This window comes from Meriones unguiculatus, chromosome 11 (genome assembly GCF_030254825.1).
Source record: "Meriones unguiculatus strain TT.TT164.6M chromosome 11, Bangor_MerUng_6.1, whole genome shotgun sequence".
Lineage (NCBI taxonomy): Eukaryota > Metazoa > Chordata > Mammalia > Rodentia > Muridae > Meriones > Meriones unguiculatus.
This window is the reverse complement of record NC_083359.1, coordinates 57,211,766-57,230,699: the sequence shown is the minus strand read 5'-3', so window position 1 is coordinate 57,230,699 and position 18,934 is coordinate 57,211,766. Positions and strand designations below refer to the sequence as shown.

The 18,934-nt window shown below is 48.5% G+C and overlaps 1 protein-coding gene across 4 annotated transcripts in view; it reads left to right on the top strand.

Moving 5' to 3' along the window:
- The first annotated feature begins 10,737 nt into the window (after nucleotides 1–10,737).
- The window catches only part of Nav1 (neuron navigator 1), a 239,969-nt gene continuing 231,772 nt past the window's right edge, over nucleotides 10,738–18,934 (top strand). For 3 of the 4 annotated variants that reach the window (XM_060364356.1, XM_021636656.2, XM_021636654.2), the window contains exon 1: nucleotides 10,738–10,871. The gene's annotated coding sequence lies outside the window, so the exon portion shown is untranslated. The remainder of the gene's footprint in view (nucleotides 10,872–18,934) is intronic. The other variant, XM_021636655.2, reaches the window with a different exon arrangement.

Below are 18,934 nucleotides of genomic sequence, written 5' to 3'. Positions count from 1 at the left end.
ATACCTTTCATATAACTAAAATGTTTCAAGATAATTTTATATAAATAAGTGTAAATGCATTCCAAATGTCAGATGCTGCAGAGGTCAAATAAAATGAGAACTGGAGGAGGGGTAGTAATGTAGTTTGATGGTGGATTGTGTGCTTATGTTTGAGGTCTTGGGTTCTATTTCCAGATTAACACAAAGGGGAGGAAGATGAGGACGAGGAGGAAGTTAAGGTGGAGGAAGAGGGCTAGAGGTGAACCAAGCAGGTTAGAGGCGGTTGTGAGAAGCAGATTCGGTGCTGTGCCCAGAGGAGGCCACACGGGGGCAGCCTGGAGGACTGTGCACACAAGGTCTAATGTGTTAGGGGTGAAGGCAGGTTCTGCTAACCTGGTTCCCGGCAGAGAAAGAAGTTTAGCATGGCTGGTTTCTGCTTCTGCTTGGGGTCTCTGCAGAGCTTCTGTTGAAATTATCAGGGCCCTGGTAACCCCTTGGGTCCCTGAGACTATTCAGTAGAGATTGTGGAATACTTGGACTTTGGGTCTCTTCCTGTGCATAAAATGAGTCTGAAACACCTTTCAGCCCAGTTGCAAATACTCCAGATGCCAGGCTTCTTAGCGGGAGGCACCCAGAGACCATGATAGCACATCTCTCCTGGAAAGGAGGGCATTAAAGTCAGCCTCAAGTGGAAGAGGAACGTCACAGCACAGGAAAACAAGCTGAAACGGTCTCTGTGCTGAGAGGAAAGCTGCTCTAGAAATTCTAGAGGGAGGGAGATAAAGATCCCGTTTGAAAACTGTTGAGAATGTGTCTTTCCCTCCCTCCCTCTCGCCCCTCCCCTTTATTTTTGTCTCCCTAATGGTTGCATTTGGCAATGGGTGTTGCTAATGATTCCCCAATTTAGTTTCAAGAGGACTGGCCACAGGGTTTTCCAGGCTGGAGGGGACACGCTGCTAGTCTGTCCCAGTCTCCTCAAAAAATCCAGTCTGGGTTTTATTCTAATTTCCGCTTTGTCTCCTCAAAGGAGCTCCAGATGGGGAGATTCTGAGCTGGGGTGTTTCTTCCTACCCCTCCCAGACGATTGCGAGGTTTTTCCAGTCTCGCGTTCTCCCTGGGGCTCCCTCTGCGGATGCGCACAGCCGGCAGGGGTCAGCAGCGTCCTACGGCTGGCGGGGCGCCGCCTGCCACATGCGCCGTCTCTTCGGGCTCTGCCTGCGCTGCTGGGGAGCTAAGAGGATGCTGCCCTGCTGAGGCCTTGGCACCGTTCTGATATGCCGGCCGAGATTCCTCCCTGAACGTGAGGTGGCGTGTGGTGGTTATGAGCGCTGCTGTGGATGTGAGCAGACACCAGCAATGCCAGCTCGCCATTTCACCGCCAGGTTTTTAATGTGCGACCTGTGCGGGTCCAGGTGCCAGAGAACGTGTAACTCGGATTTGTCGTGCCCAGCTTTTCGCAAAGACCTGGGATATCTGGGTTCTGCCTGGATGTCAGCGAGGGACTCATGCTCTCCAGACTCAGAATGGCTGGTGCACGGGTCTCACGGATGCCGGGACCGCAGCACCCAAGGCTGCCGGTGGAACGGAATTCTCCCGGGGTTCAGCTTCCCCACTCATCCGTATCCCTGGAGTCTTTTTCAACTGCCCCTGGTCCATTTTGCAGTTCGCTCCTCAGCGCCTCCTCCTCCTCCCAGCTCAGGCCACCTTGTTAAATATGAAAGTCCCCAGGGAAATCAAAGATCCTAGAAACATCTGGTTCCTTGGAAACAGCGTGACTTCGCTGCCATCTTCCTGCTTCTCAGTTCCCCCACTTGGTCATGACGGGGAGTGAGGAGGGGCCTCTGGCGCGTGCACAGTCGAGACAAGGCTGAATTAGAAGACTCCAGTTAGTGGCAGCGATTCCCAGGGCCCCACGACCTTCCAGGCAGGCGCCCCTGCTGCGGCGACTGGCAGATGCCTGCTTTTCCACGTGCCTTTGAAAAGGGGGGACTTGGACAAGGCCTCCCCACCAGCCTGCTTTCCTAGGAGTTGAGTTACAGCAGCTGATCTAGACAACAGGTGTGGCTTTCCGTCACAGCTGCTGCAAAGCACATCTGTACCAACAAGAAGGCTGCAGCCACAGCTTGGCCCATCAGTCACCGAAGCACTCCCGAGATTTCGGGGGAGTGCCTGAAAGGGCATGAGTGAAAATGGGGGGATCAGCATTCGCAGAGTATTTTTACCCCCGGAATCCCTCGGCGGCAACCTCAGCAGTTTCAGCCTCCTTGGCCCACAGCATAGGAATGGGGGAAGGGATCTTCTCCTTCCCACAGAGCTCCCCAGACCCTGGACTGCAGCCAGCTTCTCTTCCTGGCCAGTGGAGCCCAGAACTCTTCAGGGTGGAGCTCAGAAGCCAGGCTCTTCCAGTAAGGCAGGGGTGTGGAGGGACTCACAGCAGTTCTTCCTAACGCTGTGACCATTTTCTACAGTTCCTTATGTTGTGGTGACCCTAACCATAAGATTATCTTTGTTACTACTTCATAACTGCAGTTTTGCTATTGTTATGAATCATAATCTAAATCCTTTTGAAGGTGGAGAGTTGCCGCAGGGGTCGCGACCCACAGGTTGAGAAGCTTGGCTCTTTGGTGCTGGGGAAATGACTGGTGGGTGATGCATGTGCTGTAGAGCATGAGGGCATGGGCTCAGTCCCCAGCGCTCAGATAAAAATCCAGGTGCAGGTTGCTGAGATGTCCCACTGGGGACAGACAGTAGCCACCAAGCCTGGCAACCCGAGTTCAATGCCCCAAGCTCCACAGCAGAAGGAAAGACTCAATTCCCTAAATCTGTCCTCTGCCTCCACACCTGTGTGGCGGTACATGTCATGCCAGGTGGCTTGATCTTGCAATGCCAGTTCTGGGGAGGCAGTGACAGACAGATCCCTGGGACTTACTGGCCAGCCAGCCTAGCCTGATTGGTGAGACCTGAGTCCCGATGAATGACCGCGTCTCAGAAAACAAGATGGCTGACTCCCGAGGAACAGCCCCCAAGGCTGACCTCTGACACGTGTGCACATGTACCACCACCTCATGAACACACACTCACACACCCACACATACACCTCCCACTCACACATATGAAAGAATGACTCTCTAGATAGTGCCTGACTGCTCGATATTGGGGGCAGTGGGGATTCTCAGTCTGAGCCAGGCACTGGCTTTGCCAGTGTCACCTCATTAAATCCTGCTTGGAAGGACGCCGTGTGGTGCGCTGTCATGGTCATAGCAGACAAGAACCAAGGTTGCGCTGGGCACTTAGGGTGTGGTGAAGGTGAGGCTTTACTGCAGCCTTAATTAACTTCAAAGCTTGTATGTCCATCGGGCCACACTGTACCTAGCTTCACTGGCAAACTCAGATTCCAGCTGTTTGAGCTTGTCCTGTTTGTTTTCGTTCACTGCTGCCACAGTCACACTGACAGCCTATCTCCATCTCGTCCAGCGCCGCACAGGCCCTTTCCTTCCAGAGTGGACATGACAGCTTCCAAAGCCCTGTGAAGGTAGTGTCTCCCTACCATGCCAGCCACCTCTGAGGTCCCACACTCGGGTCTCTCTCCCCTCGTCCTGTCACGGCTGAATTCTTTCTCTGCCTCTGTCTGTTGCTCCTGCACCCCTGTTCCACAGTCCTTTCACTTTCTCCTCTGCTGGGATTTGAGTATGTCTTGGTCACTGTTCTACTCTACAGAGAGACAGCATGACCAAGGCAGCTCTGATGAAAGAAAGTATTCAACTGGGGTCTTGCTTACAGTTCCAGGGACTTAGTCCATTATCATGGTAGGGAGCATGTAGGCAGGCCCTGGAGCAGTAGATGAGAGCTGCATCTTGATCTGTAGGCAGAGAGAGAGAGAAAGAGAGAGAGAGAGAGAGAGAGAAAGAGAGAAAGAAAGAAAGATTGGGGCTAGTGTGAGCTTTTGAAACCTCAAAGCCCACCCCAGTGACACACTTCCTCCAACAAAGCCACGCCTACTTCAACAAGGCCATAACTCCCAATCCTTCTAATACTTTCAAATAGTGCCAGACCCTGGTGACTAAGCATTGAAATATATGAGCATATGGGGTAATTCTCATTCAAACCACCACAGTCCCTGATAGGCTCAGGATCTGAACACCTGGTTCCGAACTGATGCTGCTATTTTGAGAAGGTGTGGAACCTTTTGGACAGGAGGCAATGAACAGAAGATGGGTCACTGAGGCAGAGGAGAGAGCTAGAGAGCACCCACTTCTATTGGAGGTCTCTGCTTCCTGTTACATGTCCGTGTAACCTGTAGCAACATGCTCTTCCAGCCACGTTTTCCCCTTTGTGAGAGACTGTACATTCTAAACTGTGAGCCCCAATGAGCCTCCTTCCCTTAAGTTGCTCCTGTTAGGTATTCTGTCTTAATAAAATGTAACTGATTTATCGTCTCAAAATACCTCTGTTAGTGTTTCAAGACTATATATCAATATAAAAATGGTTTCAGAATATAGTAGGAGTATATTATATTTTTATTTATAATTATGCAAGTAAGGCATGGCTACATTTTTCCTATCCAAAACATACAACTCAGGCTGGTGAGAAGGGTCAGTGGGTAAAGGTCCCTGTAGCTAAGCTGGTGAACTGAGTTCAGTCGCTGAGACCCACCTGGTAAAAGGCGAGAGCTGGTTTCTACCATGGCTGGTGCACTTATATGGCAGTGTGCACACACTCAGTTATACACATACAATACGCAAAATTATGAAAAAGAAATTCAAGGCAATCCTCTGCTACATATTGGATCTGAGGCTAGTCTGGGTTATACAGTGAGTTTCCAGGCCAGCCAAAGCTACACAGGTGAAAACCTGTCTCAAAACAAGCAAACAAAAAAACCTATAGATGCATACACAGAAATAGAGTTTGTGAATCATCTTTGTCATAGTTGGCTCATAGTATGCAAGCTGTCTTACAGCTTTGATATTTATTTATTATGGGACTTTGCTATGGTTTTGCTCTTGTTGGCCTGCTACTTGCTCTGTAGCCCAGGCTGGCTCTGAATGTGTTGCAATGTTTTTGCCTCAGTCTCCCAAGTGTTGGACACCAGGTGTACACCACCACACCCAGCTTTGTTTCCCCCACCTCCCCATTCTTTCCCTCTTTTCCTTCTTCCCCTGCTCCCCCCTCTTTCCTTCTTTTGTAAGATGGGGTCTGGCTATGTTGCTTAGGCTGGCCATGTGATCTCCTTGCTTTAGCCTCTGGAGCAGGCAGGAAGTCCTCAGTCCTCTCAATAGTCAGAATTAATACTCTACAACAGGGGCCGGGAGATGGCTCAGCGGTTAAGAGCACTGTCTGCTTTTTCAGAGGTCCTGAGTTCAATTCCAGCAACATATGAAGGCTCACAAGCATCTTTAATGAGATCTGATGCCCTCTTCTGGCAGGCAGATGTGCATGCAGCTAGAGCACTATACATAAAATAACTAAACAAACAAATAGAAAACTTGGGGGGGAAAGACTCTACAACAATAAAATATATGTGTGGAGTAAACATATGAATAGATTTATGCGTGGAGACATAACTCCTTGATGGAAACTTAAGAATTTGCTTTGCTCTGTTCCATGGGCAAAGGTGGTTTTACAATTTAAAATTTTCAGTGCTAAACAAAACTGTGTGATTCTTTGCTTAAAATTATCAAGAATTTTAGAATTTCAGGCATTAAGCTAAGTAGGAGCCCTTTTAAGCATGGGGCACTGTGCCATTGTGCATGCCCACAAGCCCACAAAGTTGGCCTTGCCTGTGAGCTCTACGGAGACTTGCTGGCTTGGCCTGGCGTTCTCTGAGTCAATGCATGCCCTGTCTGACAATGGGCATTCCTGTCTCAGCCTCCACACTGGCTATTGTCCCCTGATTCTGCACACAGCCTGTTCCAGCTGCATTCTCTGCTCCAAGGCCAGGCTGCTAAGCAAACTCCCAGGGTCCCTGCCTGCTTGTCAGCCACAAAGATGGCGATGGTGCTGAACAATGACATCCCTGTGTCACAGAAGGAATTTGTCTCCAGAGCAAAGAGTGCACAAAAATCACCAACAAAGAAACTTGGGTTCCAGTTCCAGCCCTGCCATGCAGACTGTTGACAGACATCTTGGCACTTTAGTTTCTTTCAGTTAAAGGAAGGGGGTGGGATTCAACTTCTGGTCTAAAAGTCTGTGTTCCAGTGACTAAGAGGCTGTAGTAATAGTGATGACAAGAGTTGATGCTTCTTAAGCACTAGCCACACACCGTTCATGCCCCTACCAGTCCTAGAGACTGGCAGGCTTATTACCTTTACTGATGAGAAAACTGAGGTTCGGCCCAAAGCGTGTGCCCTGTGAGAAAACTTGGGAAGGAAATGGTCTCTCCCCACCCTCCACCGTACCAAGAGAGGGTTTCTCTGTGCATGTAGCCCTGGCTGTCCCGGAACTCGCTCTGTAGATCAGGCTAGCCTCAAACTCAGAGATTCACCTGCCTCTACCTTCCGAGTGCTGGGATTAAAGGTATGTATCACCACTGCCCAGCTTGAGAAGTGTTCTAAAAGTTGAAGGGGGTGGTGATCCTGCAACTCTGTGGATGGTCTACAAATCAGTTTGACACTTACTCTGGTAAGTTTTACAGTAAATTACACATCAGCAATGCTGTCAAAAGCAAAATAAAGGTATGCACTGCGGCTAGTTTATGTCAGGGTCCCTCAGCACCACCCATGCTGCCACAGTCTGGGCTCCTCTGTATATGCACAGTGCTCTACAGGAATGCACTGTAGGAGCCAGACGAGAGGGGCTTGTTAGGATATGGCTTGGTATAGGTTGAGTGCTTAAAATAGCCATAGGCTCCTCGCACATGCATGTAAGTATGGACTGTCATTATTTCCAGGACTGCAAAGCCTGCTAGAGCCAGGCTTCTTAAAGGGTCCCAGTTTCCCTCCACCAACCCCACTTCCCCAGCCCTTAAGGGAACACTCCTCTTCAAAGGCCATCTTTGGAAAAATACTGGCTCTCCAAAATTCTTACTTCCTGGTAACAGGGAGAAGCTTGTCTCCCGATAAGGCAGTGGCTTGCTGGCTCTCATAAAACGTTCATTTCTATGCCAGCTCTCCCCACAGACTGTTCCTCCTGGGCCTTCCTTCCCTCTAGCAATCAGCAATGAAAGCAGGACCCAGGACCAGAACCATGAGGTCAGAGTGGTCAAGGACAGGGCGGGGGCAAAGCCTTCCAGTGGCACAGGAAGTTCATTATCTTGACTAATGAACCAAGATAGAAAAGACAGGGTTATGAGTGGATAAACTTTTTGATTCTTTGGTCTTTCAAGACAGGGTTCTCTGTGAAGCCCTGGCTGTCCTGGAACTCACTCTGTAGACCAGGCTGGCCTAGAACTCACAGAGATCTGCCTGCCTCAGAAAAAGACTTCTATCTCTTAAAGATACAGTTTGCAGCACTGAATTCACAGATGGTGAAGTGAAGGGAGCTGGGAGGGGCTGGGCTTGACCGGTGTGTGGGGAGGGGCTCAGGAGTTGGGTGTGACCTGGTGCTTTCTGTGAGCTCACTGCACTTCTGCTTATGTTTGAGCGACACTGTCTAAGCCACACCCCTCCTATGGTCTCACTGACAGCACAGCCTTGGCAGTGTGTTCTGATGTCCCCTGGGCGACAATACCCACTTTCACTGGTGAGCAAACTTAGGTGATGTACTTGAGTATGAGGCACCAGCCCGGCATGGGTGGAAGCCCGTCCTCTGCAGCCAGACCCAGTGTTTTTCCACTGGCTTCGGAGGAGGAAGTTAGAAGGTCCCTGGACTCCACCTCAAGAGCACTAATAATGTTTGTTACTTGCTGAAGAAAATGAAGCCAGGCACTGTCTTTGTATCCCTGCCAAGTGCCTTATAAACTGCTCTAAGAGCCCTGAAAGAAGCAAGGAGGGTCAAGGCTGCCATTATGAGCCACAGGGAATGCAGAGGCTATGATTCTAATCAGATCCCCAAAGTCCTACATGGGGTGACCCCAGCGGTGGGACAATTGAACACTGGTCTGCAGAGCTCAAGGTAGAAGAAAACATCTACCTCACCTCCACACAAAGCAATCAGGCTGTGGTGGGGGGGGGGGGAGGGAATTGCTCTGCTTTCTGAGGCTTCCAATTTTAGGCCAGATCTGAGACTCAATGGGATCACCATAAAAGCTCCCTGGGCTGATTTTTAAACACTTATTTGTCATGTTGACATTAATCCTCATGTTAACAGTCTGCCCTGGAGCAGAGTTGATGCTCAGCACCAGAGGACAGAGCAGGGACCTGCCTTAGAGGGGTCAGCAGGTCCTGGAAGCCACCTTCTCCATGGGGAAGGGGAACTGTGACCTCGCCTAGGGTCCCCTCCTGTGACCCTGATTCCCTCTCTTACCACTCACTGACCAATCTGCCCCTCCCCCACCCCACCCATCATCCTTCTGGCTCCTTCCATCCTACCCCATCTGCAGCCCTTGTCTTTACCTAGCATTGATTTTCATATTTAAGGAAAATCCATTGTTTGGATTCAGAGCAACTGAATCATCACTGTGTTCAGACAAAAGCCACTCACAATGTAGGCACTTAGCAGAGGGCACTCATGGTGGGACTGCCTCTTCTCCAAACAGGACCCTGTCCATACTGGCTCCTGGCTGCTCCTCTCATCTATGCCCCTCCTCGGTAGCCTTCAGACACCCTGTCTGTCTCCCCAACAAGACTGGATCCGTAGCTTCCTTGTGTACACGTTTACCTACAAACTCCAGGTCACTGTTGGAGATGTGTGGGGCAGAGTGGGGGGAGGGCTTATGTGAGAGGGCACAGGAGAGAAATATTGATGTAAATCTAAGACTGAATTCTCACAAAAGTATTGTGTCGGCCTTCCATTCCACTCTGGGAAGCACCCAAGGAGTGATGTCATGTTGACATTATCAGTGTGGCTGCAAGAGCCGAACATTCAGTTTCTCCATGTCAGTGAACAGTTCAGTTTCTGATGCCCATTTTCATGCCTGCCACAGTCTTTTGCCCTTGGGTCTTCAGAGCCGAGAAACCTAGGCAGCCCTATTCAGTGAGCACCAAGGAAAGACAGTCTATGTAACCCACATTGGCTTCAAACTCATGATCCTTTAGGCCTTAGCCTCCTGAGTGCTGGGATTATAGGCATGTGCCACCCACACCCAGTGAGTGAGTCTTAAGACAAGGCACCCCATGCAGGCTGGGGGAGAGTCACTGAGAAATCAGGATTCCAATTGTGAGTGTTGGGTTAAAACTCTGTTTATTGAGGATGAGCTACCACGAGGCACAATCATGTCACCTGCATTACCTTCTTTAAGCCTTTTGGCAACATTACAAGACAGGACCCACTATTGTCTGGTTTTCAGAAGAAGAAACCCAAGGGAGCTGGGAGGTGAAAGAATTTGTTAAAAGATACAGTGGCATCAGGCTTGGAATGTGGGCCTTAAAAGCCCACACCTTTAGCTATCACACACAGAAGGAACTCATCTCAAGCATTATTCTGCAGCCCTCTCATCCCTCCAAAGGACAATGAGCTTTCACGGGGAAAAACTATATTATATTCATTTCTCTGACTACCTGGGAAGGGCACTGTCTACTTCTCCTTATCCTATGACTCTGTGTGACTGTGGGGGCTTAGGCTTTAATTCTGACTACTCCAAGACCATGGAGTCAGCATTTTGCTTTCTCTCCACCTCCCAACCTCCGACCCCAGCACCTTGAAAACACATCAAGTCTTCCTGATTGTTGGCTGAGGCTGGGAGAAGGTAAGATCCCTGGTGGCAGGTGTTCACTCTCACACACAGCTCCAGGCCTGGGCTGGGACAGTGCACCTGGTCTCTGTGTGCTTGCTGCAGTCTGGAAGTCCCCAGGTCAGGAGGCAAGCACCCTAAGTTCGGTCAAGTCCCAGCACTGCAGCTACACAAGGATGTGGGTACCTCTGTCATTTCCCCTCTCTTCTTCTGCCTCCTCCCACTTCTCTGGAAGAAGGATGGGCTGCATCGGGATCAGGGAGGTGGCGAAATTGGTTAACTGAAGGTCTATTGTTTGCCAGATAACTTTCAGGACTTCCCCTTTTCTCTCACCCAGGGTGCCAATTCAGATAAGGTTCCAAAGTGGACGGAAATGGGTGGCCGGCTCCAGAGGCAGGGAACGACTCTCATCGGTCCATCTGCACTTTTCTCTGAAAACAACTGAGGTAGTTGGAGGACTTGGGCAGGAGGGCCCCTCCTGGAAGTGGTGGTGGCTGGTCTTCGGGAAAAGGAAAGGCTCAATTGTACTAAGGCTTCCTGCCCTGACAACTCCCGGCATAGCCCCGCCACGCAGCAGCCGCCTTTCTGCGGCGGGCCGGCTGGGAAGGCGGGGCGGGAAGGCGAACGCAAGAAAGGGTTACGGGAATAGCTTTCCAATGACAAAGTCTGGAAGGGACCCATGCCTCCGCCCCTCTGCGGGTTAAGCTGGCACTGTGCATGGAGGAAAGTGAGGGCGATCCGCAGCCGGGCTCCCCTCCTGCCCACCCCCAGCCGCGGGCGCTCCCAGCCCGGCCCTCCGCCGAAGCTGCCGGCGTGTGCCTAGGGCAGCGGGTCACCAGGCTCCGCCCCCTGGCCGCCCGGCCTGGGGGGACGGCACTTTGTTCAGGATGCCGCCTCCTTCTCGCCGCGGAGCCGGAGCCGGAGCCCGCGGCCGCCCTGGTGAGAGGTTGGAGGCCGGAGCGCGCAGCGCCGACTGAGACTCGCGCGAGGAGCCGGCTGGGCCCCGGGAACGCCCGGGAAACTTTCTGGTCGCGAGGAGAGGACTCCCGGCCCCGCGCTGCTCGGGCGATGCGCGATTCTGCGCGGCGGCGGCGTGGACGTAGAGCCGGGGACCAGAGGCGCTCCGGTGAGTGGCCCGCACTGGGCGGGCGCGGCGGAGGGGCTGGAGTCAGCCAGAGAGGAGAGTCTAGTGCCCAAGGGAGGCTGCTGTGGCGCAGAAGCGCGGGATAACAACCGGGATGCTAGCAGTGCCTAGACAACCCTGCTGAACCTTGTGTCTGTCCTGGGGTTAACAGTGCGACTACCTAACTCCAACCCTCTGAGTTTCCCTTCCTAAGAAATTGCTGCCATTTAAAGTGCGCTAAGTTCCTGCAATCAAAAGCACTAAATGCTGTGATACCACACAGACACACACACACACACACACACACACACACACACACACACCACCCACTTTGAAGCAGCTAGTTAACTCTTGGAACATCCCAGGAGGAGCTCAAGAAACAGCTGGGGCAGGTGATTCCGCTAGGCTGTTCCAGAAAATGTGCACTGCCCCGCCACCACTACCATCCCCCTGCAAGAAGATACACTGAGAAGCGCCCTCTTCAAGGCTGTTTCTTCTGGCGCCTGCCCAGGACGTCTGGGAGCAGAAAGAGCATCCCGGGGGAGGGAGGAGGGAGGAGAAAAGAGAAGCTGAGAAAATGTGAGGAAGACGCTCACCTGAGGGTGCTGGTGCAGTGCCTGGGTTTTTGTGGTCCCTTTTAACTACGGAGTCTACCAAAACTGGCCATAGGGATAGAGCTGCCCAAGTCTGCAGCCAGAGCGAGGGGAAGGAAGGAACTGGGGCGGACCTCAGTGTTGAGTGACTTGAGCAGTGCACGAGAGTGATGTCCACCCAGCAAAGAGGGTTCCTTGTCCCCCAGAGCTGAACACAGGAAAATCAGCTGGTGAGTCAATGGGACTTTGTTAGGACTGTCCGAGAGCACAGCTGGCGCCGGCTTAAGGGAAGTGCTGGATCCCCCTTGATAACATGCTGTTTATCTGGCTTCCTGTTTCAGCCATTGGGAGACCATTGGCTGGTTCAGACTCAATGCTGAGGAGCCTGTGGCCAGCTCACCCAGCAGAGACTGTGGGCTTTTGCACTGTCACATAGCTCCAATTCTTTGGACGTTTGGTAACCCTGTAACTCACTTGTGACAAGGTAGGAGGACTTCAACACAGTCACTCCAGAGACCTTGGCTTCCTTCAGGACAAAGACACTTGTTCCTCCATCTTACTGAGGAGTTGTTTTCACCCTGCTTTGAGTTTTGTTGGTGCATCTTTTTACTCTGGGAATGGTAGCAGCAATATGGGTGTCTTCTGAGATGAGCTTTACACGGGGGAGGGTTTTCTAGATGAAGTTCTCCGTCACCTGTAGTCTCTCTGTCTGTACTATGGACTTTAGATGGGAGAACAAATAGCTGGTCACCTTCCTTGCCCCGGATTCGAGCTTATAAAGTTGACGCAGGAAGAGTGCTGCTGCTGGAAGAGTTTTTTCAGATCTGTGTGTCTCCAGGGCCCTTACCTGAGGTTGCCAGGTGAAGGGGCTGAAGCTAACCTGAGCTCCTCCAGAGGGCTTGCCTCCAGAGAGCAGGTCTTCCATTCGGCTTTGGATTTTAGACACGTGAGAATCTTCACACAGGCCCTCTTTCGCTGTCACTCAGTCTGACTACTTACAACACCCAGCACACAGAAAGAACTTCATAAATATTTGTCAGCTTAATAAAATCGGAGGGAAAATCTTAATGCCACCCAGAGCCCGTCCTCTGTTTCACTTAAATGACAGGCTATCCATTCTCTGAGAGTCGTTTGATTTGCCCTCTCCAGAAACCATCCTGTAGTCTGGGGTTTGGTATGGCCCTGATGAGTCTTGGCCTGAGGAAATGACATTTGACCTTCCCCTACCTAATCAGTCTCTTACCTCAACCTCATGTGAATAATTTTCCCACTCCGAGGCCTCAAGTATGCTAAGCAAAGTGCACCCAAGCTACATCTCTGGCCCTCAGCTCACCTTTGGCCCAGTAGGAAAGAGTTTCAGCAAATATGAAATTATCCCATGTATCTTTTCAAGTTTGTTCATCTGTTATTCTTCCATTTTAATTGTGTCACTTCCCCTTCTTTTAGAGTACTTTAGAGTCCTTTACAGCATTTATAATAAGCTAGCATTTAAAGTTAAAAGAACCTCTGTCCCTCAGCCCAGCCCTTGCTCTCCTCCCTCCAGACCAGAATTCAGGGCTCCTGAAGGAAGGGCTGAGCTTCTGGCCACATGGCTGTGATGCTACAGAGCCTGCCTAGGGCACAAGCTCTCAGCTCTCTTTCCAGAACTCATTCTCTTCAGTAAATTGCCTCCTTTCACACAGATCTCTCTATCAGTAGTGTTTCCATCCACAGATCCCAGCAGACAGTCCTGAGCTGTTAGCAGGAGAGAGGAGCAGAAACACAGCCGAAGGGAGGAAATGCTGTCTCTGTGATGGAACCAGCCACCAGCTCTTGTTCTGTGGAACACTGAGATGTGGCACTTAATCTTGCTGGATCCTAAAGCATTTAATAGACAGACAGTCAGACAGACAGGCACACACCACACGCTCATACATACACAAATAACAAATAATTAAAAACATTTTCAGTTCCCTTTTCTTTCTTTTTTTTTTTAGTTCCTTTTTTTTTTTTTAATACACACACACACACACACACACACACACACACACACCACCTACTTTTTAAGTGGAAACACTCCTCAGTGAACATCCCTGGGCCTAACCTCCTAGCGAGGCTGACTCAGGCTTAGTTTTCTCCAAGGGGTCTGGGCTTTTGCTTCCCTGCTTCCTGTGACTCCTAAGACAAGAAGGGCAGCAGGATGGCTGCAGCCCAGAGTGCTTGGAATTGGACCCAGAGCTCGTGGATCTGATTCAGCTTCTGTTGCATGTCCTGTGACGCCCTCACCACCACCCTCATCAAATCTATTTACTCTACTTAATTTTAATACGAGATGCGCTAATATGCATGAGAAATTAAGGGCACTGGGGCGTGTGCCTCACCGAGGTCTGTTAATAACAAGATGTTTCCACTTCAAAGGACTGCAAGACTGTTCTGATGTCCAGTCCTCTGATGCTCTGAAAGCTTTCCTAAATGGATTTGTTTTTTTAATTTCCTTTTTGGATTGTTTGCTGCTGGTATATCTGTATGCTGATCTTATACCCTCCTGAACTTGCCCAGGAGTGTTTTTGTGTAACTTGGAATTTTCTGTATATAGGGCCACACCAGCTATGATAGTTTTACTTCTTCCATTTTTGGTTTAGGTAGATGCTATTCTTCCTAGCCCAATTGCTTGGGCTGTAACTGTAACTGAAACTGTCAAGTAGCTGAAGCATCTGCAGGTAACCCCACTCTTGTTCTCCATCTTAGGGAAAAGCTTTGTGTCTTTCACCATCAAATATGTGTGAGCCATGGGTGTCTCATATTTGCCCTTTATCATCTAGTAAGAATTGGCTTCTATGTAGTTTGTTCATTTTTTTTTTTTTTTATTGTGAAAGGATGTTGGATTGTATCGAATGCTCTTTTCTGCCTAAGCCGCGTGGCTTCTTTTCTCCCTTTATTTTGTTAGTGTGGTGCACTTCGTACCCTTCTTCATTGAGCCACCCTTGCAGTCCTGGGGTAAATTGTTCTGGAAGTTTTTCAGTAATCTGTAGTTTTATGTCACCAAACCAATAGTGAAGGATGTACCTAGAGTTGGATGGGACTATATTTTCCTTTAACATTGTGCTTGAAACATTTAAAAACTTTTTTATCGGGGATGGAGAGACAGCTCGGCAGTTAAGAGCACTATCTGCTCTTCCAGAGGTCTTAAGTTCAATTCTCAGCAACCACATGGTGACTCACAACCATCTATAATCGGATCTGATGCTCTCTCCTGTCATTCAGGCATACATGCAAATAGAGTGCTCAAATGTATAAATAAATAAATCTTTTTTTAAAAAAAACTTTTTTATCTTGGGAAAATATATGTAACATAAAATGTATCTATTTAACAACTTTTTTTTTCTTTTGAGACACAATCTCTCTCTATAACACTCACTATCCTGGAACTCAAACTCACAGAAATCTGCCTGCCTCTATTTCCTAAGTGCTTAAAAGCATTTAGGGATTAAAGGCATGTGCTACCAAGCCTGGCTTAACAACTTTTTAAAAAGCAAAGAATTACCATATAGTGCAAACTGGCCTCAAGGTCTGATTCCCCCTATGCCAATCTCCTAAATGCTGGAGATTACAAACGTGTGCCACCATACCCAGCCTTTTACACCGCTGTACAATGTACAGTTTAGTGGAATTAAATGCTTCATATTGTTTTGTAATTACCACCACTAGCTATCTCTAAAGCTCTTAATCCCCCTAAACTAAAAGCTACCTATTAAAGATTAACTCCCGGCTGGGTATGGCAGCAGAGGCTGTAACTCCAGTGCTCACAGGCTGATGCAGGCAGGAGGAGGTGGAGGTTAGTCCTGCCAGGGCTATATAGCAAGTTGTTGCCCAAAAATTCCACAAACAAGTAAATAAATAAAACTAAATAATGAATAAAACCTTCGTTCCCCTCCTCTCATCTTCTGGCAACCAAAAGTATATATTTTATTTCTATAAATTTGTGAACAATATATTGTTATTTCTGTAAATTGTGAACGCTTTTTAATGACTAAGAAAGTAAGGGCTTTACAGGGTTAAAGCATCCTTTCTTCTCATCTTTCAGTCTTCTAAACTGTCCCTCACATCTGGGCACAACTGGCTCAGAATAGGCACAAGCTGATGATGTGTGGCCGTTCCAAAGCCCGGTGTGACCTTCCTTTCGTCTGGCTGTGATTCTTCATCTTGCTTTTCTTGTCACTTCAGCCGGGGACCTTTTCGACATTACTGGTTTTTGGATCCATCCCCAGAGTCTTAGCTTCAGTTAGTTTGGACCATGGCTTCAGTACCTGTCATTTTAAAAGCTCCCTTGTCATACTGATGCTGGTGAGGGTCGGCTCCACAGCTGGCTGAGCTGGTTTACTGGCGGAGCCTCTGATGGTCACCGCCTCCAGTGAGGCTGTTCCCTCCCATCTGGTCAACAGAACTGACCCACTTGACATCCCTTTACTAATTCTAAAATCTATTTACAAACATAGTAAATGGCAGCTTCCACAGAGTGAAAACTTTCAAGGCTGGAAAGTGCGTTAATTATGTGGCCTCACGGTTGATAATAAAAATCTCTCTCCTACGGCTCATCCAGAGACATCTCTGTTACCAGGGAACACCTAACGACACCACCGAAATCAACTTATTTCCTGTTCAACAGTTCTGCTTTCAGAGTGCCTCCTTGTATTAGTCTGTCATGGTTGTGACCTTTAACTCTTAGTGGAAAACACCAAAATGTTAGTATCATCAAAACAAATCCTCACATTAGATGTGGGATAGTCAAATTAAGCCACACAGGATGAGTGTAATTGCCTGCAAAATGCCACCTTTTCACTCTTTGAAAATTTCTCTTCTGGCCCTGTCCTCCTCTCTTCCTCCTTGGTCTTACCAGCCCTTCAAACATTCACTTGGTGTGCCTGGCGAGCATGTTCAGGGAAGGCGTATGATATACTAGGAAGATTTTGAGCCAGCCTTGGAGTCACACTTTGTATCTTGACTTAGTGTGTGAAGTCTAGCATACATGAATATCCACCAAATATTTACAATTGAAATTACAGCCTCCACAATTGCAACATTATTTTTGTATCTTCTTAGGCAGGCTACAGAACCTGTTAGAGACTCAGTTTCTTCTCCGTAAAAAGTAGAATGAAAACATCTAACTCATAGGTCATTTTCAGCTTTCTTGATCTCAGCCTCAACCCCTACCCTATTATGGATGCACACACCACACAGAGATGCTCCCAAAATGACAAGTTTGTGGAAAATAGCTCAAGAGTGATGGCATTCGTTGAGTCTATGCTAAAGGTGTGTGTTCAATAAATGGCAGACCTTCCTCTTCCATCTCCTATTCCACTCCCCACTCCAGAAAAGCAGCACTTCATTTATGAGCACCTGGTATAGGTGATCTGTAGGCAGTTCAGCTAGCATAACCTAGTTAGCAAAGCAGGGTTTTTACTACCCCCCCCCTTGTAAATAGAAAACCTGAGAACTAGGCTCTCTGAGAAGCGGTGAAAGAGGGTATAAAGCAACAAAAGTCTTTCTGTGTCTTTCGCTCATTTTATTTTGGTGTTGTCTAATGTGAAGGAGTAGACTTCAAGCATAGCATAGACTGTGTCTTCAATAAATTATTGCTAGAGTCAATTCCCAGGGCCTGTTTTCCCAGCTCATTGGTGCAGATAATTAAGTTGACTGGAAAGGAGTAACAGGGCTCCTGGTGGTGCCAAGCCGCCAACTGTTCTCTTCTTGCTTGCCTTGAACAAAGGAGAGGCAGCTGATGAGCCACGGTGGGGGATGTCCAGCTAGCACCATAACTCGGCAGCTGCCTCCCCGTCTCTCCTTGGGTGGTTCTGGGTAGTTGCCTGGCTTCCCTTCCCCAAGGCTTGATTGTGTGGGGGACCTGGATGCTCCCACAGGCTGCGCATTGGATGCCAGACCACTGAGCTTTCCTAAGGAGCTTTAAGAGGGCAGCCGTGAAGCTCACCCCCGTTCCAAGTGGAGGCTGTGTCCTCGGGGTGCCAAGAAAGGGGACTAGAAAACAATCAGTGTGCTCTTCCAATACTGGTTTCCCATCAGGGTTTTGTTAGAAAGCTTCCAAACCAGCAGAGAAGGGGAGTACAGCGAGCATCTAACTGCTGTTATAATGTTTTGCAGCCAGTACCCTCTTGCTCTTTCTTATAAAAGGAAGAAAGAGGAGCCTCTTAGAGAATATGCATATATATAAACACACATATATACATATATATATGCACACATACATACATATGGGAGACAGACTATATATATATATAATATAGACCATATATACATACATACACATAGACACATATGTAGAGAACAAGGTAACAAAATGTCAACAGTAAATTTACACCTTCACTGTTTAAAAATCTATACAGAGCCACTTGAAAATAATTACTGGCATCATGACACTCCACCCCTAAATACTTAGCCGTGTTTCCTAAGAACAGTGACAGTCTCTTATGCAACCACTGTGCCTTAATCATACCCAGCAAAACTGGATTTAACAGAATTAGTTAAAATATGGACCATACTCAAGTTCCTGGGTTGTTCTCTAAGCGCAGAGAGGGCTGGGCATTTTTTCCTAATCAACTGGCTGCTATGTTGAGACCTGAGTTGAAGTTGTGTCTCCTGGAAGAAGGGTCGGGGTCTTTTCAATTGGGATCATGATGTCCTAGATAAAGAGCACTTTTTTGGTTGACTGATTGATTGAGATAATTTCTTATTATATAGCCTAGGATGGCTTTGAACTCATGGCCTCAAGTGATCCTCCCACTGCAGTCACTTGAGTAGCTGTGCCTATAATCATACCCAGCTGAGAAATGCTTTAACTTATATCACTCAATTCAATCTCTACAATGACTAAGCAAGATAGTTGCTAGTATTCACTCTCTTTTACTGGTAAAGAAATCACAAGGCAGAGAGTCACAGACAGAAGAAGATGATAGTGTTGTTGGGAAAGGCCGGGGGGCATTTGCTAGCCTCTCCTCTAGGTCTGGTGGGATGCTTGGTCCCACTAGGTTGGCTTTAGGGTAAACATCTGCTTTCATTCTTTTTGACCGGGAGGGATAGAGCATCTCTGTGTGCTGTGTGCACCCATAAGTAGGGTAAGGGTGGAGGCTGAGATCAGGAGAACAGATTCTCTCTCCTGCTCAGTGACTGGCTCTAAGCTGCTTTATTGGCATATTGGGGAACAATTGCGGAGCAGTGTTTACACAACACTGAGATGGGAGATTCTCAGAAAAAGGATTGCAACCAGAGATGGGGGAGCTACAGAAATCAGCATTTCAGTTACGCCATAACCTCACGGCTACATCTTCCCCCTTTTAAACTAATGAAAGGCTCCTTCTCTCACAATAACAAACCATATGTAAGAACATCAGTCATGAAAATTATCAGGTAAGATTTACATCTGTATTTTTGGCACCCTTGCATAAAGTATTCTACTGTCCATCAATTTCTACCATCCTAAAG